We start from the raw sequence: 20,913 nt of genomic DNA on the forward strand, positions 1-20,913 counted from the left end.
GCCCCGTCGTTCCCTCTGCGTCGCTCCCGTTCGCTTCATTGTCCGCGCCTATATCCCCTTCGGCACGTCTCACCTTTTTCGATCGTCAACGGAACGCGAGGGGCCTCGCTTCGCGATTGGAAAGCGCCGCCCCACCCTATTCTGCCCTCCTCTCGCTCTATCGCGGTTCTTCCTCTCTTTCCCCTTGTCTGTCGGTCGCGTTAACTCGATTCCTTCGCTATCTCGTTCTAGTCTACCGGCCCACAAACACTTTCTGCGCCAAAGTTTGTGTCCGGCGAAGATGGACGAAATTCCACGAATAAAAGACAAACGATGGTCACTGACGTGCAAGCGAAATATAATTTGATCCTACCCAAGAATACTCTTTCGTGCGGTTTGACCGAACGGTTACGTAAACTTCGAAACAGAAGGGAATATCGACGTTGTTTAAGATCACTCGACAGGGTTGATGTACAATATTAACGCAAGCGAGGCGGATTATTTAACAATGTAATCCATACGCTGACTCGACTCGAAAACTACGGAAAGTAAAATTGCGTACTTTTCGATGTTCCGTAACTGCCACCGTTGGCCCCGAAACGTATGTACGAAAACCGTGCATTATTGCGGCCCGACAGCCCCAGCTATCTCGCTTGGGCACGGCGTGTCTTTTTCTTCTCCGTCTCGTTCGCCCGTACCGTACCCCCGTGGCGAGACGATTCGATACCGTGGCGGCGTCGGCGGCAGCGGCAGCGACGGTGGCCGGCTGGCAGAAAGAAAAAATGCCTCGTCCGTGGCTCGAGAGAGTAACAGGCCCCCGTGAGACGGCGCGGTGGTAAGCGTTAAAGGGGGACGGGGACGGGGACGGGGGGGAGACAGAGAGGGAACAAGGGCGAGGAAGAGACGTACGCGGCGGCACGAAGAGGCGACTGGCACATGTACGCGCGGCCGTGGGTAGGGCCCTGCCAACCCGACCGACAGACCGGCCAGCCGGCCGACCAGCCAACCAACCAGCCATCAGCCATCCTGTCATAGACAGGATGCGAGGGTCCGCGAGTCCCGGGCTGCGTCGCGTCGCGTTTCGTCGTCGTCGTGGTCGTGGTCGTGGTCTTCTTCCTCATCCACGTTGTCGTTATGTACGATCAAGGCGTACACACGCCCTCCCTTCCTCTCTTTCTTTATCGTGGCTACGCTGTCTCGACCCGATGTCTTCCTCCTCGGCGCGTACGCGCGCGAGAGGGGCATGCTCGCGCGCGTGCACGCACGATTCGCGGGAGACCGGGTCTGCCGGATCCGAGAATTTAAAAAGCAGCCGGTTACGAACGGCTGAACGCAGGCAGCATCGCCCGTGGAATCGGTCGGCTCTAAACTACCACCTTCGTCGTCTAAAATGTCATAGATTAGCGGGTCGCGCTACGAAACGTTAATTTCCACATGTCGATGGTACCGTACCTAGCAATCGATCTCGTAGGAACTGGTTTAAATCGAAATCATCGCCCCGACCGGGTACACGCCGTTTTTTGCTTCTTTCTGGCTCTCCTGTTTCCCCCCTGTCCCGCCCCATCGCTGTTACCGCTTTTTCTGTCTGCGCGACGAAATAACGACAGCGTCGATGCGTCTCTGCGGTAACGTGTCAAAATAGGAATATTATCGCGAGATAAAATTTGAAGACGCGACAACAGGCGACGCAGCTGGCGTGGACCGAGATGACCGCGTACCAAGAATATCCGTAAGAAATCGGCGAGCCGTCCGGCCGCGAAACGCTGTCGCCGCTGAAAGCCGCGTGTTCCAGAGACCGTGAAAAGTTATTCAGAGGCATAGCCGACGAGCCGGTATCGGGTTTCGGTGAGAAAAGCGTCGATAGCGAAATCGATGTAATAGCCACGGAGCGTGCATTCTCCGTACGTGGCCGCATAGACGGCCTTTTCCATCGAGCCCCGACGCGAACTGATATTCGCTATCGGTTTATCGATATTCTATCTTCCGCGCGCTATAATTTTTTCCCCCGCTAAATACAGGTGTTCGCCGCGCGGCGAGATACGGCGTCGGAAAACCGCAAACGTTTCGCGGAAGCGACGACAATCCGCCGACGATGTACAGGCGCCATCGCGTTACGATATACAACGGTCTGCCCGTAAAAATAACCAAACTCGCCAAGAATAGAGAAGGCTAGTCCGCTGTATCTATATCGAAACTTTCTTATCGAGAAATATATCGTGTCGGCCATAAAGTTACTTCGCGTTCCGTCGATGTCGTACTTACAGCGACGTAATTTTACCACGTGGTCCAAATGAACATAAAAATTAAGACGAGATTATTTTGTCCAAAACATTTGGCTTTGAGAGAAGAAAATATCGACAGGACGCATGGAGGCTGCGAGTGGTCGTTGAACGATTCGATTCCGTTTGAAAGTCTTTCACGCGTAAACAGTCCAATTAGAGGTATCCGCGTACCGAGCGCAACGCGCTTTTACCATCAATAACCTCCCGCGGCTAATAAGGATGTCCATCGTCTGGCAATCGCGAACGCGTACCGCATGGATGCATAGGTTCGAAGCGCATAGCTACCGAGTTCCAAGCATAGCACGGAAACGCTCACGGTCTGTGCGGTGCCGTTTCGCAGCTACGGTACGCGAGACGACGAGAGGGTATACACAGAGGGAGGGTCGACGGGCACCCGGACCGTGGTGTGCTCGTAAATTCTCGAAAGGAACGGTCCGTAGCAGCGGCTCTCTGTTACCTTACCGCTCTTCCCGCGGTAATATTACTCGGCTTATATTGCCGGGGCTCGGTTCGTGGGGAAAGGAGGGAACATCGAGGGCGAGCAAGACGGAGAGAAGGACCGGTGTATACGTAAGCAGGGCGCATCCGTGGCTCGCCGCGGCTGGCTGGCTGGCTCGTTTGCTCGCTCGCTCGCTCGTCGTTCTGGCGTTGGCTCCGTTTCGCGTGTACGTGCGAGGAGAAGCGAACCCCGAGGGATCGGGCAGGCCCAGGTACATACACACCTATCTATCCCTCTGCACCTACATACGCGCGTCTTTACGTATATACGCGTAGAACAGGGATGGGCAAAATGTATCTCACCAAGTATTCCAACGACGAATACATCGTTAATTCGTATTTTTCGATGGCCACGCGTATCTCGGAAACTATCCAAACTATCCAACGAGGGGCAAAATGTGTTTGAGAAAACGTACGAACCGACCGGATACTTTATTAATCCGAATCGATATCCAGAGACCCGAACGTATGCAGTGTCTTGGACGATAGTTTAATTACAAAGCCATTAGAACCTACCTATTCGTGGCGAATATAGGACAAAGAACGGGCAACGTTCTATGCAAATAGATGACCGAGAAAACGGTTATTCAATCTTTCGTCCGTTATTCGAAATTCGTATCTGGATAAGAATTTTGCCCAACCCCGATGCTGAATATATACCAGCGGTTCCCGTAAACGCGCGCGCGCGCGCTCGTCCGTTTGTACACACAAACGCTAGCGTGCGCAGGGTTCTGTCGAAGCGACCGCGGCGATAACCCACACACACACACCAGGTTGGATCGCGTCGCGGCGCGACGTTGCCGCGCGGTTGTGTTGGGACACTGGCACGGAGGGCCTAGCACGTTATATACCCGTATCCCCTTTGTGCGAACTTCGGTTCGCGCACGCACAGCACGCGTTGGAGGGAGCGAGCAAGCTCGAGGATAAAACGACGAGAAAAAGAAGGAAAGAAAGGGACGACACGAACGACGACGCCCCGGCACATCGTGAGGAGAGGAGAGCAGCTGGTCGGCACTGCGTGCGACACTTCCACCTCTCGTGCTCTCTCCTCGCGGGACCCGCATGCCACGGCGATCGACGATCGTGTGGCCCGAGGGGCCCGTAAAAGCTACACCGCCGAGCTCTCACGCACGCGCATCGACCAACCTTCCTCGATTGTCGAACCGTACACAAAGCCGTCGGACGTTTACGTGCGCCACGGTGTTTTCCTTTGCCCTCCGCCACCCCTCTGCCACCCCTCTGCAACCCCACACCACACCACGCTCCGGATACGTCGCTCGCGGCTCGCCCGTCCGAACGACGTTTCAGCCGCTCGATGCTCGCTCGACTCTATCGCGGACGCGACGGGAATCTACGTTCCCCGAACCTCCGGCTGCCCGGTTTGACCGGATACACCCGGTTCTCCCGATGCCCGCGGATTTCTTTGTTACGTTCCACCGCGTCGTCGTTTCGCTATCGTCGCGCGAGGTCGACCGACTTCGATAACATTTTTCGTCTTATCAACGCGGCCCCTCGCGCGCGCGCGCGCGCGACCAAAGGAAATTTATAACCGCAGGAACAGTCGCCAAGGACGGACCCCGGAACTACGAGGGTGGTCGAGGCGTATTCTCGATAACGACGGTACCGCTGACCCGTTTGTCTTTCCCGGGACTACGACGAGGGAAGGGGGACATCCACTGTTTCGCCAATTAGACGTTTGGAACAAAGTATCGGGCCAAAAGGTCCATGTTTGCTCGTAATACGAAGCCTAAACACGAATTATCTTCCAGCGAAATTGCAACGCGGTGAGAAACGATTACCCAGACGTACCGCGTGAACACCCTCTCGCGCTACCCTAGCGAAATCGAGAGCCAGAGCTCGGGGGTTGGGGCGCGAAGGAAATATCGAGCGCGAGGATTTTTGATTACCAATTGACGGACCTTGGCACAGGATATATCGACGCGCCAGCTCCCGGACTCGCTACCAAGCGCACGAACGTTCGCCACGCGGAGTTTCGCCGACAAACGGTCGCGTGTGTGAGTCGCGCGACTCACGCATTCGCGCCAACACACGCTCGCACGCCCCGGCGTAACCGTCATCGGTCGGCGCGCAGTGACTAAGCGGCGCAAAAAATCCGCGTATTACGGACCGTTCTGCTCGAGCAGGGGACTCGCGATGATCTAGGGGGAGAAGTCGGAAGAGGTGTTTCGAACGCGTTGGGGAAAAACGAATTTGCCAATATCCCGGTTCGTCCGGTCGCTTCGTGTCTCTTGATTTCCTTTCGTTCAACGTACATATGGATGGACAGGATTCTCAAGTTGAGATGTAAAAGGATTTCTCTCGAGTCTGCTCGTGGATTATACTTGGCCGATTTCGCGATGTTCCGCAACGGGTTGGAAGATGCGGCGTACGTTGTCCGGGCAAATGTCGAAGCACGCGATTTCGCATCGAACGTTCGGACGAAATAAGGCGCGCAACACACGAACGGATAGTTTCGCGTGGAAGAATTCGCCTCGAGAAGCCGGTGTCGGTCAGCGACTGCGCGATCGCGTGCGAGACTGTGTGCGTACATGACTACTATTAATCTCGCGGCGGTGATACGTCATTCCGAAGCACCGCCTAACCGACTCTTATCGAATTCGAGCCACCCAGTGCTCATTATACATTCGAGAGCCCGGCGGAACGCATCGGTATACAGGAGGCGTCGCCCCGCCGATGATAAATAGGGATACTAGCGGCCAACTTTTTCGACGATACATCCAGAAAAAAGGCCCTCGATTCCCGCGCGGACGTACATCGACGCTTCTGCGCCGCATTAGCGAATCCTCGCGTTCTTGCGCAATTAGTCGATCGTGCAAGACGAATACCGTGCAATTTCAATCGCGTGAAAATATACTCTCGAGTGCAGTTCGATAGAGAGAGTTCCGGAAAAGTATGCGATTGGCAAGGCATTAACGCGAAAGCGGACACCGGGGTACGCGCTCGCTCACGTTCTGGTGCAATTAGTCGCATCCGCGGTTGATCGCGTCCCCGACGCGACGTCTCGGTCTGCGCCAAGGAAAAACTAGTCCGTGGAACGATCGATGCGACGCCGCTATCGATTTCCGGGGCATCCTCTTTGACATTTGGCCCGCGCCATTAAGCCGCGGGAAACGTGTTGGTCTCTGGACCGTCGTTCGAGAGCGTGCACAGAGAGGCCATCGGGCATCAGCCGTTTTCGATCCGGTCGAAAATACACGGGACGCGACGTTCTTTCGAAACGAGTCTGCCTTCGGGATCTTTCAGCGGACCCGGCTCTATCGGAGCCTCTGCGGCACGGCCAGAGGTAGGACAAGGAGGAAGAGAAGCGCGGGCAAGAAAAGACAAGGGCGTAAGCGAGAAAGAGAGACGGGAGTAGAACCATCCTCTTTAGAAGACCCTTAACCCTGCGGGTGACGGTCGAACGGTCGGTCGGTCGGTCGGACGAACGTCAGACAAAAGGGATCGGCCGGGAGCCTGGGGAGGACGGGGGGAGGATAACAGTGGCGCGAGACGCGAAAGAGGGGACCCCGAGGGGGGGCTAGCGGCCGGGGGGAGACAGAGGCCTGGCAGCAGGAAGCTCGCGATGCGTGACTCACCGAACCGACCGAATGGTATAGAACCCGCGGGTTCGCGTTCGCGCGCTACTCGCCTCTCTTTCTTTCACCGCTCGACCGTCTCTTTTTCTCGCCCGTTTCGTTCCGTTCCGTTCTCTCTCCCCTCGTTTCTCGACCCATCCTACCGATTTCCCCCTTTGGTCGGTCACCCTCCCTCTCCCTCGCCGCCGCATCGAGGGAGAAGAAGCCCCCTCGACTCTGTTCCCCTTTCTTCCCCCCCCCCCCCCCACTCCGTGTCTCTGGTCGTTCAGCACGGCTCTGGTTCCTGCCTAGCCCCTAGTACCCGCGTCGCGCGGAGCCTTTGTCCTCTGCCATCACCTCGCGTTATTTCACACTCTCTCGCGCACACGCGTATGCACCGGAGACGACGCTGCTGCACACGCCGCTGCGTCGCCGAGAGCCGCGAGCCGCGCGTGAGAAAGAGATACGCTGCACGAATACGTGCACGACGCGACGGACGCGTCGAACCCGAGGAGGATCCCTCTTTACTACCGCCGGCCCCACTCGGTTATTTTGCACTTTGCCAACCTAGTCCCGGCCCGCGGACGTATCATTATTTCGTGACAGTCGATAATATCTTAACGCATTAATGACCCGATCGCGGAGATCTCCCCCTTTCGCAGTGCAGAACACTCGCGATTAACCGGCACATTTGCCCTGACGTGCATGACATTTTCCGAGTACGACGAAACGCCAAATTTATTTTCAATATAGTCCTCGTCTGACTGCTTTGAAAAACAATACTAGTTTTCCTCTAAATTATATGTTAGATACAACATTGCAATTAACAAAAACCTAGCTTAGAAACAAGTCCAATACAGAAGACTGATCATTCTTGGAAAAATATGAGCGTTAAGGAGTTAATGTCCTGTTTGCCCCGTTCTTCCAAAGTTTCAGAAACGCGCCGGAACGCGTTAGAATCGAGTCTCGGCCGGATTCGGACATGTTTGCGCGCGATCGCGTACGTGCACGCGCGCATGCATCGAGCGTTGCGCGTTGCGTGCTTGGTTGCGTGCGTGCGTGCGTGCGTGCGTGAGTGCAATCGGACGCTAGGGTAGCCGCGCGCGTCCGTCGCTAACTGCGGCCGAGCGAGGAATTAGCGAGTCGTGCAGCGAAGGAGACTACCGTAAAGTCCGTGGCTCGTTATGCGTCCGACCGAATTGCTAGCTTCGGCTATATCGTAGCCCCGCCGTCTACGGGTATATACGGGTATGGAACGACGCGCACGAGGCGATGGGCCAGGAATGGGTTCGAGGTTAATGCGCTCGCCGGGTCTAATGACCAAGGACCGACTTTAGGGTGGGCCGGCTGATGCCTCCACTGAATTTGCGGTGGAACGGCTCGCTTTGCGTAATTGCTAATTAGTAATTGGTGGCCGCCGGAACGCGTATATACGCGAAATTTTCTAACGCGCCGATATTTTACCGACTTTGGTCCCGATTAATCGATACACGGACACCGTTTTTAGGGTTAGGTTCGACGACGTCGCAACGACCACAACGAAACTTCGGTGTCTATACTTGTCTAAGAATATTATCGGATAAGAGGGTTACATTTTTGTAAAATGTCGCATCGTTTGGTTTCACGAAATTGCAATTACAGTAATTACACATTTACTTTTTCGTATAGATTTTAGAACTTCTCTGTAACTTGATTTTGCGGGCCGGATAAACTCAATGGAGGAGATTGGCCCGGAGGCTGGACTTTGTGCACCCACGGTGCACAGAAATTGCATAAATGAAATTGGTTGACGTTCCTGTCAGAGAACGCATCTGAATTACTACTGTTTAATTAAATTCGAAATAAACTGTAAATAATAATTCCCTTACTAACCTCCGCGTATTTAACGAAAAATTTAAGCGCGAAAGGTTTCGAGATCTAACCGCGTTACTGTGAGTTAAATGAAATCCAATATGCGTGATTGTATAAGCTGTAGATGGCGTTACCCCTTTCAGGCCTGACGGTAACATATGGGGTGCATGATATTTTAAAGTCAATAATTTCGCGACGTATACGGGGCGATTCTAGTAATTGGGCTGGGCTGGACTGTTCCAAGGGAAGGTAGAAGAAAGTAACAGACAAATTTCGTACGATTTAATGATATTTGTCGTGTGCTGGAAAAATACTCGGTTTAACCAAGAATGATCAGTCTTTATTGGATTTGTTTCTAAAAATGCGGTTCTTGTTAATTACAATGTTGTATCCAACGTATAATTTGAAGGAAAACAAATATCATCATCCCTTAAAACGTTAGATTGAACAAATATCGTTTTTCAAAGCAGTTAAACTCGGGCATGAACACGTTAAGGGGTTAAGAAATCTAGACGAGGAACAACACCGGTTGGTTTTTACGGAACGCACGGCGCCGCGTCGGAAACGCGCGAATAAAGATAACTGCGCGGTATTAATGTCCCCCGGTCTCAATTAATGTCAATTAATACGTTGAGACTGGATCTATTTGTCGGTCTCTAATAAAGCCTGTTACGGCCAATTTTAATCGGTATAATCCTAACGAGACTTTTTCCTGTTCGTGCCCGACGGACGAGTCGAATCGAGAACGACGGTTCTCGCGCTCCATGCACCGCGGAACGATTTTCGATCGAGGTCGTTTCAAGATTTCGCGCCGTCACCGTCGCGGTGGTCACCGGTGACCGTCGCTGCCGGTCAAATAGGAACGGCTTCAGAATATTGCTACACCGTTGGTGGTCTTTGCTATTTTAGTACTCAAGGTTGCACAAAGGTCACGCTATCGTAGATCATCGAATTGGCCTCGACCTCGCTCTTACGCCACGACGATAAAAATATGTACTCTAGATTCGAAAAACACTGATAATCTTGAAATCTCGGAAAATATAACATCGAAAAGGTTATCTTGTTTGTTGGAACCTTACAAAGAAACAGTATCTTCCTCCGATGAAAAGGAAATGGAATATTTGAAATTGTGAGGTTAGGTTACCTGCCAAGAACCGTGGACTCGCAAGACGACCGTGCCCCACATACGACGCATGGTAAAGGGCGTACCGTTCGTTCGGACGCTTGTTCCACGATTTTTCTCCGCCGTCCCCGTCATTTCGTTCCTGCATCGCGAAATTTCGCCTACGTTCGCGGCGCTCGACGCTGAAATTCGACGTGGCCAGCGTTAAGCTGCTTAGCGCCGAGTAACCAAACAAGCGTGCGGCTAATTCTGTCCCGTGAAGCATTAACATAAAACATTAACGGGCGAATTAAGGTTGCGCCGGTACCGCGGGCGATCGTTAAACCGGCGAATCGAGTGTCTCGTCCGATCCCCCACGGACGTTTCGGGCTGTCTCCGTTTATTGAACGCGCGGCGGCTCTTGATCGCCGCGCCGGGTCGTAGCGGCGTCCACGTATTCTCCGGGACGGGCTCGAACGTCGGTGCGCGAATAAATTTAACGGCCGCGAGAGGCCGGTACGCGACGTGACGCGTGGCTTGGCCGCGAGAGGCCTCGAAATGGTGCGAGAAACTCGCGTCCTTTGGTGTATAAGGACACGCGCGACTCTCGCTCGACGCTGCGCGCGACACGTAAGGTCGACGTGTAGCGATGGAATCGAACATGCATATGCCCGCCGACGCGGTCCGTGGCGAAACGCTTTCCTACCGACACGAACGTTTCTCTATTCGCCCAATTAGGCTGGCGTATGATTTTCAGAATAACTTACAGAAAGGAGAAGAAACTGTTAGAAAAATGGACGAGCTTACTTCTCAGGCACGGGATAGATGTCCAGTCATCGCCTGCTGAGAATGTTCGAGCACGCAGCGACGAGAGATCGTCGCAAATAGAACACTTCTGTATAGCTATATTTGCATTTATATAAATTTCTATCTTGTTCGTTGATTGTGTCTAAGTTTATTATTTCGTATCCTAACCTCATCAACAGAAACTGTGTTGGAAGGCAAACTATGGAAACACATGAAAATACGAATTGGGCCTTGTTCAACGAAAATTTCACACATTCTCGAATTTTTTTCTCGAAAGTGGGTAGGATTACGGGGGTATGTCTAATGACCAAAAATGATCGCAATTGACCGCCGCATCAGAAAATATTTTTTCCAAAATGATTCGAAATGTTTTAATTTCGCCGAAAAATTTGTCTACCTATTCGAATTTTTTTCTCGAAAGTGCGTAGGATTTCGGGGGTATGTCTAATGACCAAAAATGATCGCAATTGACCGCCGCATCGGAAAATATTTTTTCCAAAATGATTCGAAATGTTTTAATTTCGCCGAAAAATTTGTCAACCTATTCGAATTTTTTTCTCGAAAATGCGTAGGATTTCGGGGGTATGTCTAACGACCAAAAATGATCGCAACTGACTGCTGCATCAGAAAATATTTTTTTCAAAATGATTTGAAATGTTTTAATTTCGCCGAAAAATTTGTCTACCTATTCGAATTTTTTTCTCGAAAGTGGGTAGGATTTCGGGGGTAAGTCTAACGACCAAAAATGATCGCAATTGACCGCCGCATCAAAAAATATTTTTTCCAAAATGATTCGAAATGTTTTAATTTCGCCGAAAAATTTGTCTACCTATTCGAATTTTTTTCTCGAAAATGCGTAGGATTTCGGGGGTATGTCTAACGACCAAAAATGATCGCAACTGACTGCTGCATCAGAAAATATTTTTTCCAAAATGATTCGAAATGTTTTAATTTCGCCGAAAAATTTGTCTACCTATTCGAATTTTTTTCTCGAAAGTGCGTAGGATTTCGAGGGTATGTCTAATGACCAAAAATGATCGCAATTGACCGCCACATCGGAAAATATTTTTTTCAAAATGATTCAAAATGTTTTAATTTCGCCGAAAAATTTGTTTACCTATTCGAATTTTTTTCTCGAAAGTGGGTAGGATTTTGGGGGTATGTCTAATGACCAAAAATGATCGCAATTGACCGCCGCATCGGAAAATATTTTTTCCAAAATGATTCGAAATGTTTTAATTTCGCCGAGAAATTTGTCTACCTATTCGAATTTTTTTCTCGAAACTGAGTAGGATTTCGGGGGTATGTCTAATGACCAAAAATGATCGCAATTGACCGCCACATCGGAAAATATTTTTTTCAAAATGATTCAAAATGTTTTAATTTCGCCGAAAAATTTGTTTACCTATTCGAATTTTTTTCTCGAAAGTGGGTAGGATTTTGGGGGTATGTCTAATGACCAAAAATGATCGCAATTGACCGCCGCATCGGAAAATATTTTTTCCAAAATGATTCGAAATGTTTTAATTTCGCCGAGAAATTTGTCTACCTATTCGAATTTTTTTCTCGAAACTGAGTAGGATTTCGGGGGTATGTCTAATGACCAAAAATGATCGCAATTGACTGCCGCATCAGAAAATATTTTTTCTGGAACGATTATGAAATTTTTGAATTTAATTGTTAATAACTTTTTAACGAAGCCTCCATCAATAAATTAGTATTCTTGATTTTCGTCTTATTTTGGCCTCTTAAATCGCCCATCAAAATTTTTCCCAGGTTGCCCGAACACCCTCTATAATAAAGCTACGGTATTTCTCGAACAAGAACGTATTAAATACTCGTTATATGCCTATAAAGGGTAGCGTTTCCTATCATTATTATTTTATAATAAAAATTATAGAAAAAGAAAGGAAATTACTACACTCTGAGGCATCCAGTTAAACCGCAAATGCAAATGGTTTCGAAATCGAAGCGGGATGTGTTAAGTACACTGTCTACTATAAAATATCATGGAATGAAACGGATAAATCAACGTCTAAAGGAATGAAACAGCCAGCGGCAAGTGTTCGGGAGTTGCCCGTGACTGTCACGGACATGCACATGCATACTATACCTAACCTACCGGTTAGGCGTGCCCGTATATGTCACAGGCGTGCGCCTGTGTTAAGGGGTTAATTCGAAACAAAAAAATGGCATTGCTTCGCGTTTGGCGCGAGCATTACTATACTCAGAAACCTAACAATCGTGAAGAGTCATTGTTACCTTTATCTAGATTAACCTAAAGATCCCGAGATAAATATTACTTTCCATAATTTCGATGTTATCTCTCTAAAAAATATTACAATATTAGTTGCTGGTTTTTCTCTTCTAAAAAAGAAAGTTTTCTTTATGTCACGAAAACCATCGACGCGCATGTTGCGTTTAGCGTCTCGAAATACAAGCAAAGAGGGTGCAGCTGTGTCCCTAGCTTGGCTTGTTTAGACAAAGTACGGGACAAAATTTTTCGTCCCTGACCTAGACGTACTTTCCTAGTGTTTCCAATAAAAGCTTAGTTAAAAGTTATTCCTTCTATAATTGTTTTTTTATTCCACCACCTACTTCCAATATTAGTCGATGCAAAGACTCACCCAGCGTTTCTTCCGGTCATCGCTGGATCCTCTTCCTCGATGGCTGCGCCAGCTTCTGCATTTAGCCTCTAACGTATTGGTAATTTCGTCGGGATTCGTGTGCTGGTAACAGAATAAAATTCAACTCATACTTTAACGTTTCGACTCCGGGCACGAGCGCTCTTCAGAATATTCGCATTTATTTACTAAAAACTTTCGCCCGCGGCCACGTTCCGCGTGGATTTCGGTCGAAAAAATTCCGCTAAAATTAAGTGTACTCTTCATTAGGGAGCAGCGAGGAAATTTTGTTATGGGAAATTGGTAATTGAAACGAACGAATATTGAGAACTCTACTTTTTTTATTTTATCGTCCAACAAAAAACTGGTATACGGATGACTAAGGATCGCGTTAAGGTGTTTTCACATCCGTACTCACCGGGGGCACGTCGATGTGTTCGGATGAGTTGATATAATTAGACGGATGGGGAACGTGATGTAACCGATAGGTATCGAGGCTATTGTCGCGCGTCCCGATAAGCCCCTAATCGTTCCAAGACATTCCTCGGAATGGCTCGACGCGGTGGTGTCAATTTCAAACGTAAATATATGTCGATTGTATCAAAGCGCGGCGTCTACGTCGTGACGCGGCGATCTTTTGCGCCGCCGTCGAGAGACGCGTGACGTAATTGCGCGCGTATCAGCTTCTATTTGAAATCGCCGTATCACCGCCGGAAACGCCACGAAACGAGTCGCTGGCCGTCGACCAGCACGAAAAACCAGCGACCAGAAATATTTTGTTCGATAGTCTGCTATAATTTTCTGTCGACGGTTTTATCGTGTTCATTTTCGAGATTTTTTAGTTGGATCTGGGACGCGAAATTTTTGAATTTTATTTTCGAGAAATTATGTGATGAACGCTGTGAAATCAAGCGTACCGACAAACTCTCTCTTCTCAAGTTGGTCCGCTTTGGAAACGTGTTTTAAATTTCGTCGCGATCGCGGTAGCGAATGAACGGATACGACCAAGTTTCATTTATAATTGTCCAGTCTAGAGTACGATTGACCGTAATGGATTACTCATAACCTCTACGCGCGGACATCTTCGGTTTATCGTGAGTCGAAGAGATTGCATTCATTAAACCCAACCTTCCTTGCAAAGATCGTAAGGACACTGACTCGATGCAACTTCTACGCGATCTTCGGCGCGCGCAGCAGTGGTTGCAGAGTGGGGGAGAGAGAGAGAAAGGATGCAAGGGCTTGAGCTTCCCAATTCACTAAAAAATCTATTATTCGAACTTTAATCGTCTCGAACGATTTCTTTATTTTATTATAGTTCTCCCCTTCTTTTAATACAGATGTTGGATGACCAACACCATTCAGTCACATGACAAACATTACAGACTCACCCTGATCCAAACATCCTAATCACGATTTCTAATCCTTACTCATCCTGAGCCTTGCACCATTCCTGAGTCACACTGCCCCTTGACCATCGTTCCTACCTCTATCTTCAGCAATAGTATACAGGGAGTTCGGCCATCCCTGGGAAAAATTTTCAGGGAGGATTTTAGAGGCCAAAATAAGACGAAAATCAAGAATACCAATTTGTTCTTTAAGGCTTCGTTAAAAAGTTATTAACGTTTAAAGTTCCGCCAGTACTGAATTTTTTTCTCGAAAGTGGGTAGACTTTCGGGGGTATGTCTATTCACCAAAAATGATTGTAATTCACCCCCACAGCTAACGATATTTTTTTCAGAACGATTTGAAATATTTTAATTTCCGTCTAAAAATTTCACACCTTCTAGAATTTTTTTCTCGAAAGTGGGTAGGATTTCGGAGGTATGTGTAATAACCAAAAATGATTGTAATTGACCCCCACAGCTAACGATATTTTTTTCAGAACGATTTGAAATATTTTAATTTCCGTCCAAAAATTTCACACCTTCTAGAATTTTTTTCTCGAAAGTGGGTAGGATTTCGGAGGTATGTGTAATAACCAAAAATGATTGTAATTGACTCTCACAGCTAACGATATTTTTTCAGAACGATTTGAAATATTTTAATTTTCGTCGAAAAATTTCACACTTTCTCGAATTTTTTTCTCGAAACTGGGTAGGATTTCGGGGGTATGTGTAATAACCAAAAATGATTGTAATTGACCCCCACAGCTAACGATATTTTTTTCAGAACGATTTGAAATATTTTAATTTCCGTCGAAAAATTTCACACCTTCTAGAATTTTTTTCTCGAAACTGGGTATGATTTCGGGGGTATGTGTAATAACCAAAAATGATTGTAATTGACCCCCACAGCTAACGATATTTTTTTCAGAACGATTTGAAATATTTTAATTTCCGTCGAAAAATTTCACACCTTCTCGAATTTTTTTCTCGAAACTGGGTACGATTTCGGGGGTATGTGTAATAACCAAAAATGATTGTAATTGACCCCCACAGCTAACGATATTTTTTTCAGAACGATTTGAAATATTTTAATTTCCGTCCAAAAATTTCACACCTAGAATTTTTTTCTCGAAAGTGGGTAGGATTTCGGAGGTATGTGTAATAACCAAAAATGATTGTAATTGACCCCCACAGCTAACGATATTTTTTTCAGAACGATTTGAAATATTTTAATTTCCGTCGAAAAATTTCACACTTTCTCGAATTTTTTTCTCGGAACTGGGTAGGATTTCGGGGGTATGTGCAATGACCAAAAATGATTGTAATTGACCTCCGTAACCGAAAATAATTTTTCCAGAACGATTTGAAACTTTTGAATTTAATTGTTAATAACTTTTTAACGAAGCCTCCATCGACAAATGGGTATTCTTGATTTTCGTCCTATTTTGGCCTGCAGAATCTCTCATTTGCCAGGGTTGCCCGAACACCCTGTATAGAAGCTTGCAATATCGAAGAATGGTCAGAAAGAGTCTAGCACTTAGTCGACCTAATACAAATTGTACGAGTTTCTTAAGAAAATAAAGTGTTGCAAATTCTACTGGAATTCAACACAAACTCTTTTGAACAGAATGTCTGGCTATTCTTGTTCTAGAATTATCAGAGAAAGTTCTTCTCGGATTTGAAATTTTCGTCTAGATAAGAATGTTGGCCATCGTTGCACGAAAGCGGACGACGTTTGTGGGCGGCGCGAGAACGTTTCTGTGCCGCGATCTCGACACCAGGGCCAAGCACCCCGCTCTGTTGGCAGCCGGCTAGCTCGCCCGGTGCTTTTGGGATCGAATTCTGCCGCTTTTACTGGGCGGCATCGACGCCAACCGTTCGCGGATGCTGATCTTTCTTGGCTGCTAATTTGGATGATTGAATAGGAAACGCGAGATACTCTGCGTCTGTATCTGTCCGAATCAGGGACGGATCGCAAGGAGGGAGAAGGGGGGTAATCCAGGGCCGGGTCCTAAAGGCTGTCTTAGGAGGGAACATGTGCTAAATATCCATCGAAAGGATAGTTAAGAAATTTGTACGCTCCCATAATTAGTTCATGATTTGGTGATGCAGTGAAACGTCGATTATTGAAACTACGGGTTATATAGTATGTCAATATGCAAGCATCGCGAGCCCTACGCTGTTTACCCTTTCATGCCCGTATTCGTGGTACGTAAACAATTTTATCAACCCCACGATATCTACACTACGAATACGAAGTGTCCCACAATAGTTCACTTACACTATGTACAACAATTTTGAACGCATATTTTCTATTAATATAAACACGTTCCAAAATTATTTTATTAGAATACTCGGGATTTCCCAGATTATCCGAAAGATCGATTATGGGAATCAATTTGTCACCCTATTGGTTCGAATAATCGACAATCCACTAGCAGTTTCGGTACGAGGTGCAATATTACTCCTCGATGTAGCTTGTCTATCAGGTCTGATGTTCATAATCTAATAGAAATTCTCTCTCGCGACTTTTGATGGTTATTTTTCGATCGACGGAGTGTCGGAAAGAAATCGAGGACTGCGCGGATCGGCGCGTCGGTGCCCGATTCGAGATTCGTTCGAGTCACGCGCTCATAGTCACGCTTCGGAAGTGGCAATCGTATTAATTCGATTCGTCCCCGTTGCGCTATCGCGCCAAAATTGCGTGTGTCGCCCGGACGAAGATAAAAGATGTCCAATCACGAACACTTGCGACGACGCGCTCGCCCTTCGACGTGACGTCATAGCGGCGCAGTCGCCGACCGTGATTCGTCACGGTCTAGTTTCCCACCTCGCTGCGTTATATACGAACGGCGCACCACCCGGATCGGCGGGGCGCTCGTTCGTTCGTTCTTTCCCGCTGCGTTTCGTGAGTTTTGGCGCGGATGCAGCGACGAACGACGGGCAGACGAACGAGGGAGAATGCCTTTCTCCTTTCGGCTCCGCTCACGAAGCTCGTTGAATCGAGACGCGTCCTGATTAACGAAATTAAACCTAACAGACCGGACTGGATATTCGAGCGGAATCGAAGATGAGTCTTGTCTGCCCCGCCGCTGATGCCGACGGTGGCTCTATCCGTCCCGATCGTACGCGCGACCCACGAGTTCCCGGATCTCTTTTTACGCCCGCGGCGCTTTTTATATGCGTGCAGTTTATCGACGTCGTTCCGTGCCGATAATTAACCGGCAAGAACGGTCTTCGATCCGATTCTGAACTTAAACCTTACTATTTTATGTTTGGCGATGCCGCGGCGGCGGAATCAGGACTCGAACGGACCAGCGATATTCGATGGCATTTACTCAAGACCAAGAGAAAGTCACTAGCACCCAGACACCAAACGAGACACCTGCCCGAACAAGAGGTTTCGGTTGGTGCAGCAGCTGGTGACTTTCTCCTGTAGGGCAATACATCGATGTTGTAACTCGAGCGTAATGTTCACTGTCACAAACATTACCCATCCAAACATCCTAATCACGATTTCTAATACTCATCCTGAACCTCGCAACAATCCTCAGTTACATTGCCCCCTTGACCATCGTTTCTAGCTCTATCTATTTCCAGCAATAGTATACAGGGTAAATGGGAAATTCTAGAGACCAAAATAAGACGAAAATCAAGAATACCAATTTGTCGATGGAGGCTTCGTTAAAAAGTTATTAACAATTAAATTGAAACTTTTCAAATCGTTCTGGAAAAATTATTTTCGGTTGCGGGGGTCAATTACAATCATTTTTGGTCATTACACATACCCCCGAATTCTCACGCACTTTCGAGAAAAAAATTCCTTACCGAAAACCTGATTAGATGCCTAAATTATGCGACGAAAAAAATTTCAAATCGTTCTGGAGAAATTATTTTCAGTTGCAGGGGTCAATTACAGTCATTTTTGGTGAATAGACATACCCCCGAAATCCTACTGTTGGAAAATCCCGACACCCCCTTTCCTGCTCTGAATACGGCCCAGCGGCCGAGCCCCGAAGGGCTGTTTGGCGACGACAGGCCCTGGCCTACACGACGCCAGGCCCATCGTAAATTACGGGCGGACACTTGAGGACCTTTTCGCCAGGGCAGACGAGCATTTTCCCAGGCCGGAAAAATACCGGCACTTCGTTCGGAACGTCTGACTGCGTTGCATCGAGCGGAGCTCAGCGTTCACACCGAATATCATTGTATTTTCGAGTCGTATCTTACACTACCCACTTCCTAGAAAAAAATTCGAGAAAGTGTGAAATTTTTAGACGGAAAAAAAAAATTTCAAATTGTTTTGGAAAAAATGTTTTCTGATGCGGCAGTCAATTGCGATCATTTTTGGTCAACAGACATACCCCCAAAATCCTACGCACTTTCGAGAAAAAAATTCGAGAAAGTGTGAAATTTCTCGTCGAAATTAAAATATTTCAAATCGTTCTGAAAAAAATATCGTTAGATGTGGGGGTTAATTACAATTATTTTTGGTGAATAGACATACCCCCGAAATCTTGCGCATTTTCGAGAAAAAAATTCAGTACGAGCAGAACTTTAAACGTTGACAACTTTTTAACGAAGCCTCCATAAAGAAATTGGTATTCTTGATTTTCGTCATATTTTGGAATATCGAATAGTAGTCGGAAAGTGTCTAGTATTTAGTCGACCTAATACAAGTTGTACGAGTTTCTTAGGAAAGTGTTGTCAATTCTACTGGAATCCGACAGTAAATTCGGACAGTGCAAACGCATTCGATCTACGTTGAGGTTAGGAATACTTGCGACGGAATCACGTCGCCGCTGTTTATGCTGCCTCGACACGAGTGGCTGGCAGCGGTGTAATTAAAAACCCATTTGAGCGGGACCTGTTTCGAGAACAAAGTCTCGTCCGAGGATTTACGTACGTACGTATGTACTTCCTCTGCCAATTTCCAACGCACTTGGGTTGTTCTTTTTTGTGATATGCAATTGACGGGGCAGTTAATTATCTTAATGGTTATCGATATTTGTTAACTATTTGGGACACGGTGGGACATTTTTAGTCACACCTCGAAATATTGCATATAGGTTATACTTCGTCTTATTTACGTAAAGTAGTTGTTAATATCTTCAACAAATATTAGAAATGTTCACTTGTGTTGGCAACATGCTAATACAGGTCCATCGATTGTTGCAAGCGGAAAGATTATCTTGACAAACTTTTTTCCCTGGTTTTATGTGAAAAATCGTACAAGTTATACAATACCTTTATTAATAAAACTAAATAAAATGTCTATGCAACGTGTCTATTTTATTATCTGAAATCCCGTGCCGCGACGAGTCGAGGAAAACAAGCCTAGCCATTTTCCTCGTGGCTCGCGTCGAAGGACACCGTTGTTCGCGCGCGTTCCCTCCGTCCGGTAAAACGACACCGCCACCAGGGGGAGTGGGCCATAGAAAGTCTGTCGGTCGGTGAATTTCGGTGGACGGCGGACGGCCGCGCGACCGGCAGCCGCCGGTGGGCGTTTCACGGGCGAGCGTGGAAAGGAAACGGTTCGAGGACGCGGCATCCCGCCGGCCCGAAGAAATTTTAATTCGAGCGACCGTGCTCGATAACGCGTATCGAAACTCCTCGTCTCGCGTCGAGTCTTTCCAACGATCCGCAGCCGTCGCTCTCCCGTCCCTCTGGTGTCCCCCCGACCCCCGTCCCTCTCTTTCCCGCAGTCGGTCGCGCTCTTCTTCCCCCCTCGATCCGGCCTTCGTTTCCCCCCTCGTCCTCCTCCTCCTCTTTCCATCGGCAGTTTTTATCGGGCAACGAAGGCACGGTGCTCGCCTCCATTATACCCACATCCATTCTACCGTGGCCCCGCTGGAAAAATCCGGCATCGAGCCTCGTCGACGGACGAACCGTACCCTCCCTCTCCCTTCGCTCCCCCCTGCCTCACGGCAGCCCGTAGGTCGCAGCTCTTCCGCGGGGACCTCTTTTTATCTCTCTCTTTTCCCTTGTTGCGCGTCGCCTTCTCCTTCGTTCCCGACCTTTTTCGAACCCTTTTACCCGCCCAGCGGTCCAGGGACTCTGGATTTTCACTCTCCGTGGGTCCGAAGAAACGGAAGCCACCGGACTCGTCTGAAACCAGTGCACGAAGGAACGGGAGCCGTGGCAGAGAGAGAGAGAGAGAGGACAGCGGGGAAATGGGATTTATTGCGGCAGCCGGGCAACGGGTAGCGGACGACGTTTTTTTTCCCCCGAGAGAGGAGCGAAATAGCTCCTCTTTCGTTTTCCAACGACGGGCCTCGATAGACGTCGACGTGGCCCGACCAGCGGAGAGGGAACAGAGCCTCGCCGTTTCGCCGTTCCTTCGATCGAAAGGGTCGCGTGAAAAATTACGGGGCCTCTGTATTTTCGTGTCTCGCGCCAAAACGATGATAACAATAAAATCATGGTTACACCACCGACGGTCGTAACGAGAGGCAGGGTCCGTTATACAAGCGACGAAATGAACCGAATACCACAGATGTCGCTATTAGTGATGTATATCATATTTTTCGAATTCGATTTCCTTTGCAGTCGAGTTTTTCGTCTCTCGGAATATGTGTCGGTCCCCCGTTCCCCTACCGCCGTCAGGGGACCGTCACCCGTTTCGCCTCCCGGTCGTTTTGGCTCGCGCGGAGAGACAGATAAGAGGTGGACCGGTTTGGTCGTTACTTAAATTTCCAGACGGAATTCATTCGCTACCCATCTCTCGCCGATCGGAAGCGTATTCAGGAATCCGTTGGATGTCACACGGCAGCCAGCGATAAACTTGTTTCGCCGAGCATCTCGCATTAG

At 48.2% G+C, this 20,913-nt stretch overlaps 1 protein-coding gene and 1 long non-coding RNA gene across 2 annotated transcripts in view; one reads left to right on the top strand and one right to left on the bottom strand.

Annotated features, from left to right (window-relative positions):
• LOC143349885 (dynein regulatory complex subunit 7-like) overlaps window positions 1-20,913 on the top strand; it is a 152,589-nt gene that overhangs the window by 60,379 nt on the left and 71,297 nt on the right. The gene's annotated exons all lie outside the window — the stretch shown is intronic.
• Window positions 1-20,913, bottom strand: part of LOC143349924 (uncharacterized) — a 71,087-nt gene that overhangs the window by 13,816 nt on the left and 36,358 nt on the right. The window contains exon 3 of the long non-coding RNA XR_013081032.1: window positions 12,722-12,823. This is a non-coding gene — a long non-coding RNA (uncharacterized LOC143349924). The remainder of the gene's footprint in view (window positions 1-12,721; window positions 12,824-20,913) is intronic.

This window comes from Colletes latitarsis, chromosome 14 (assembly GCF_051014445.1).
Source record: "Colletes latitarsis isolate SP2378_abdomen chromosome 14, iyColLati1, whole genome shotgun sequence".
NCBI lineage: Eukaryota > Metazoa > Arthropoda > Insecta > Hymenoptera > Colletidae > Colletes > Colletes latitarsis.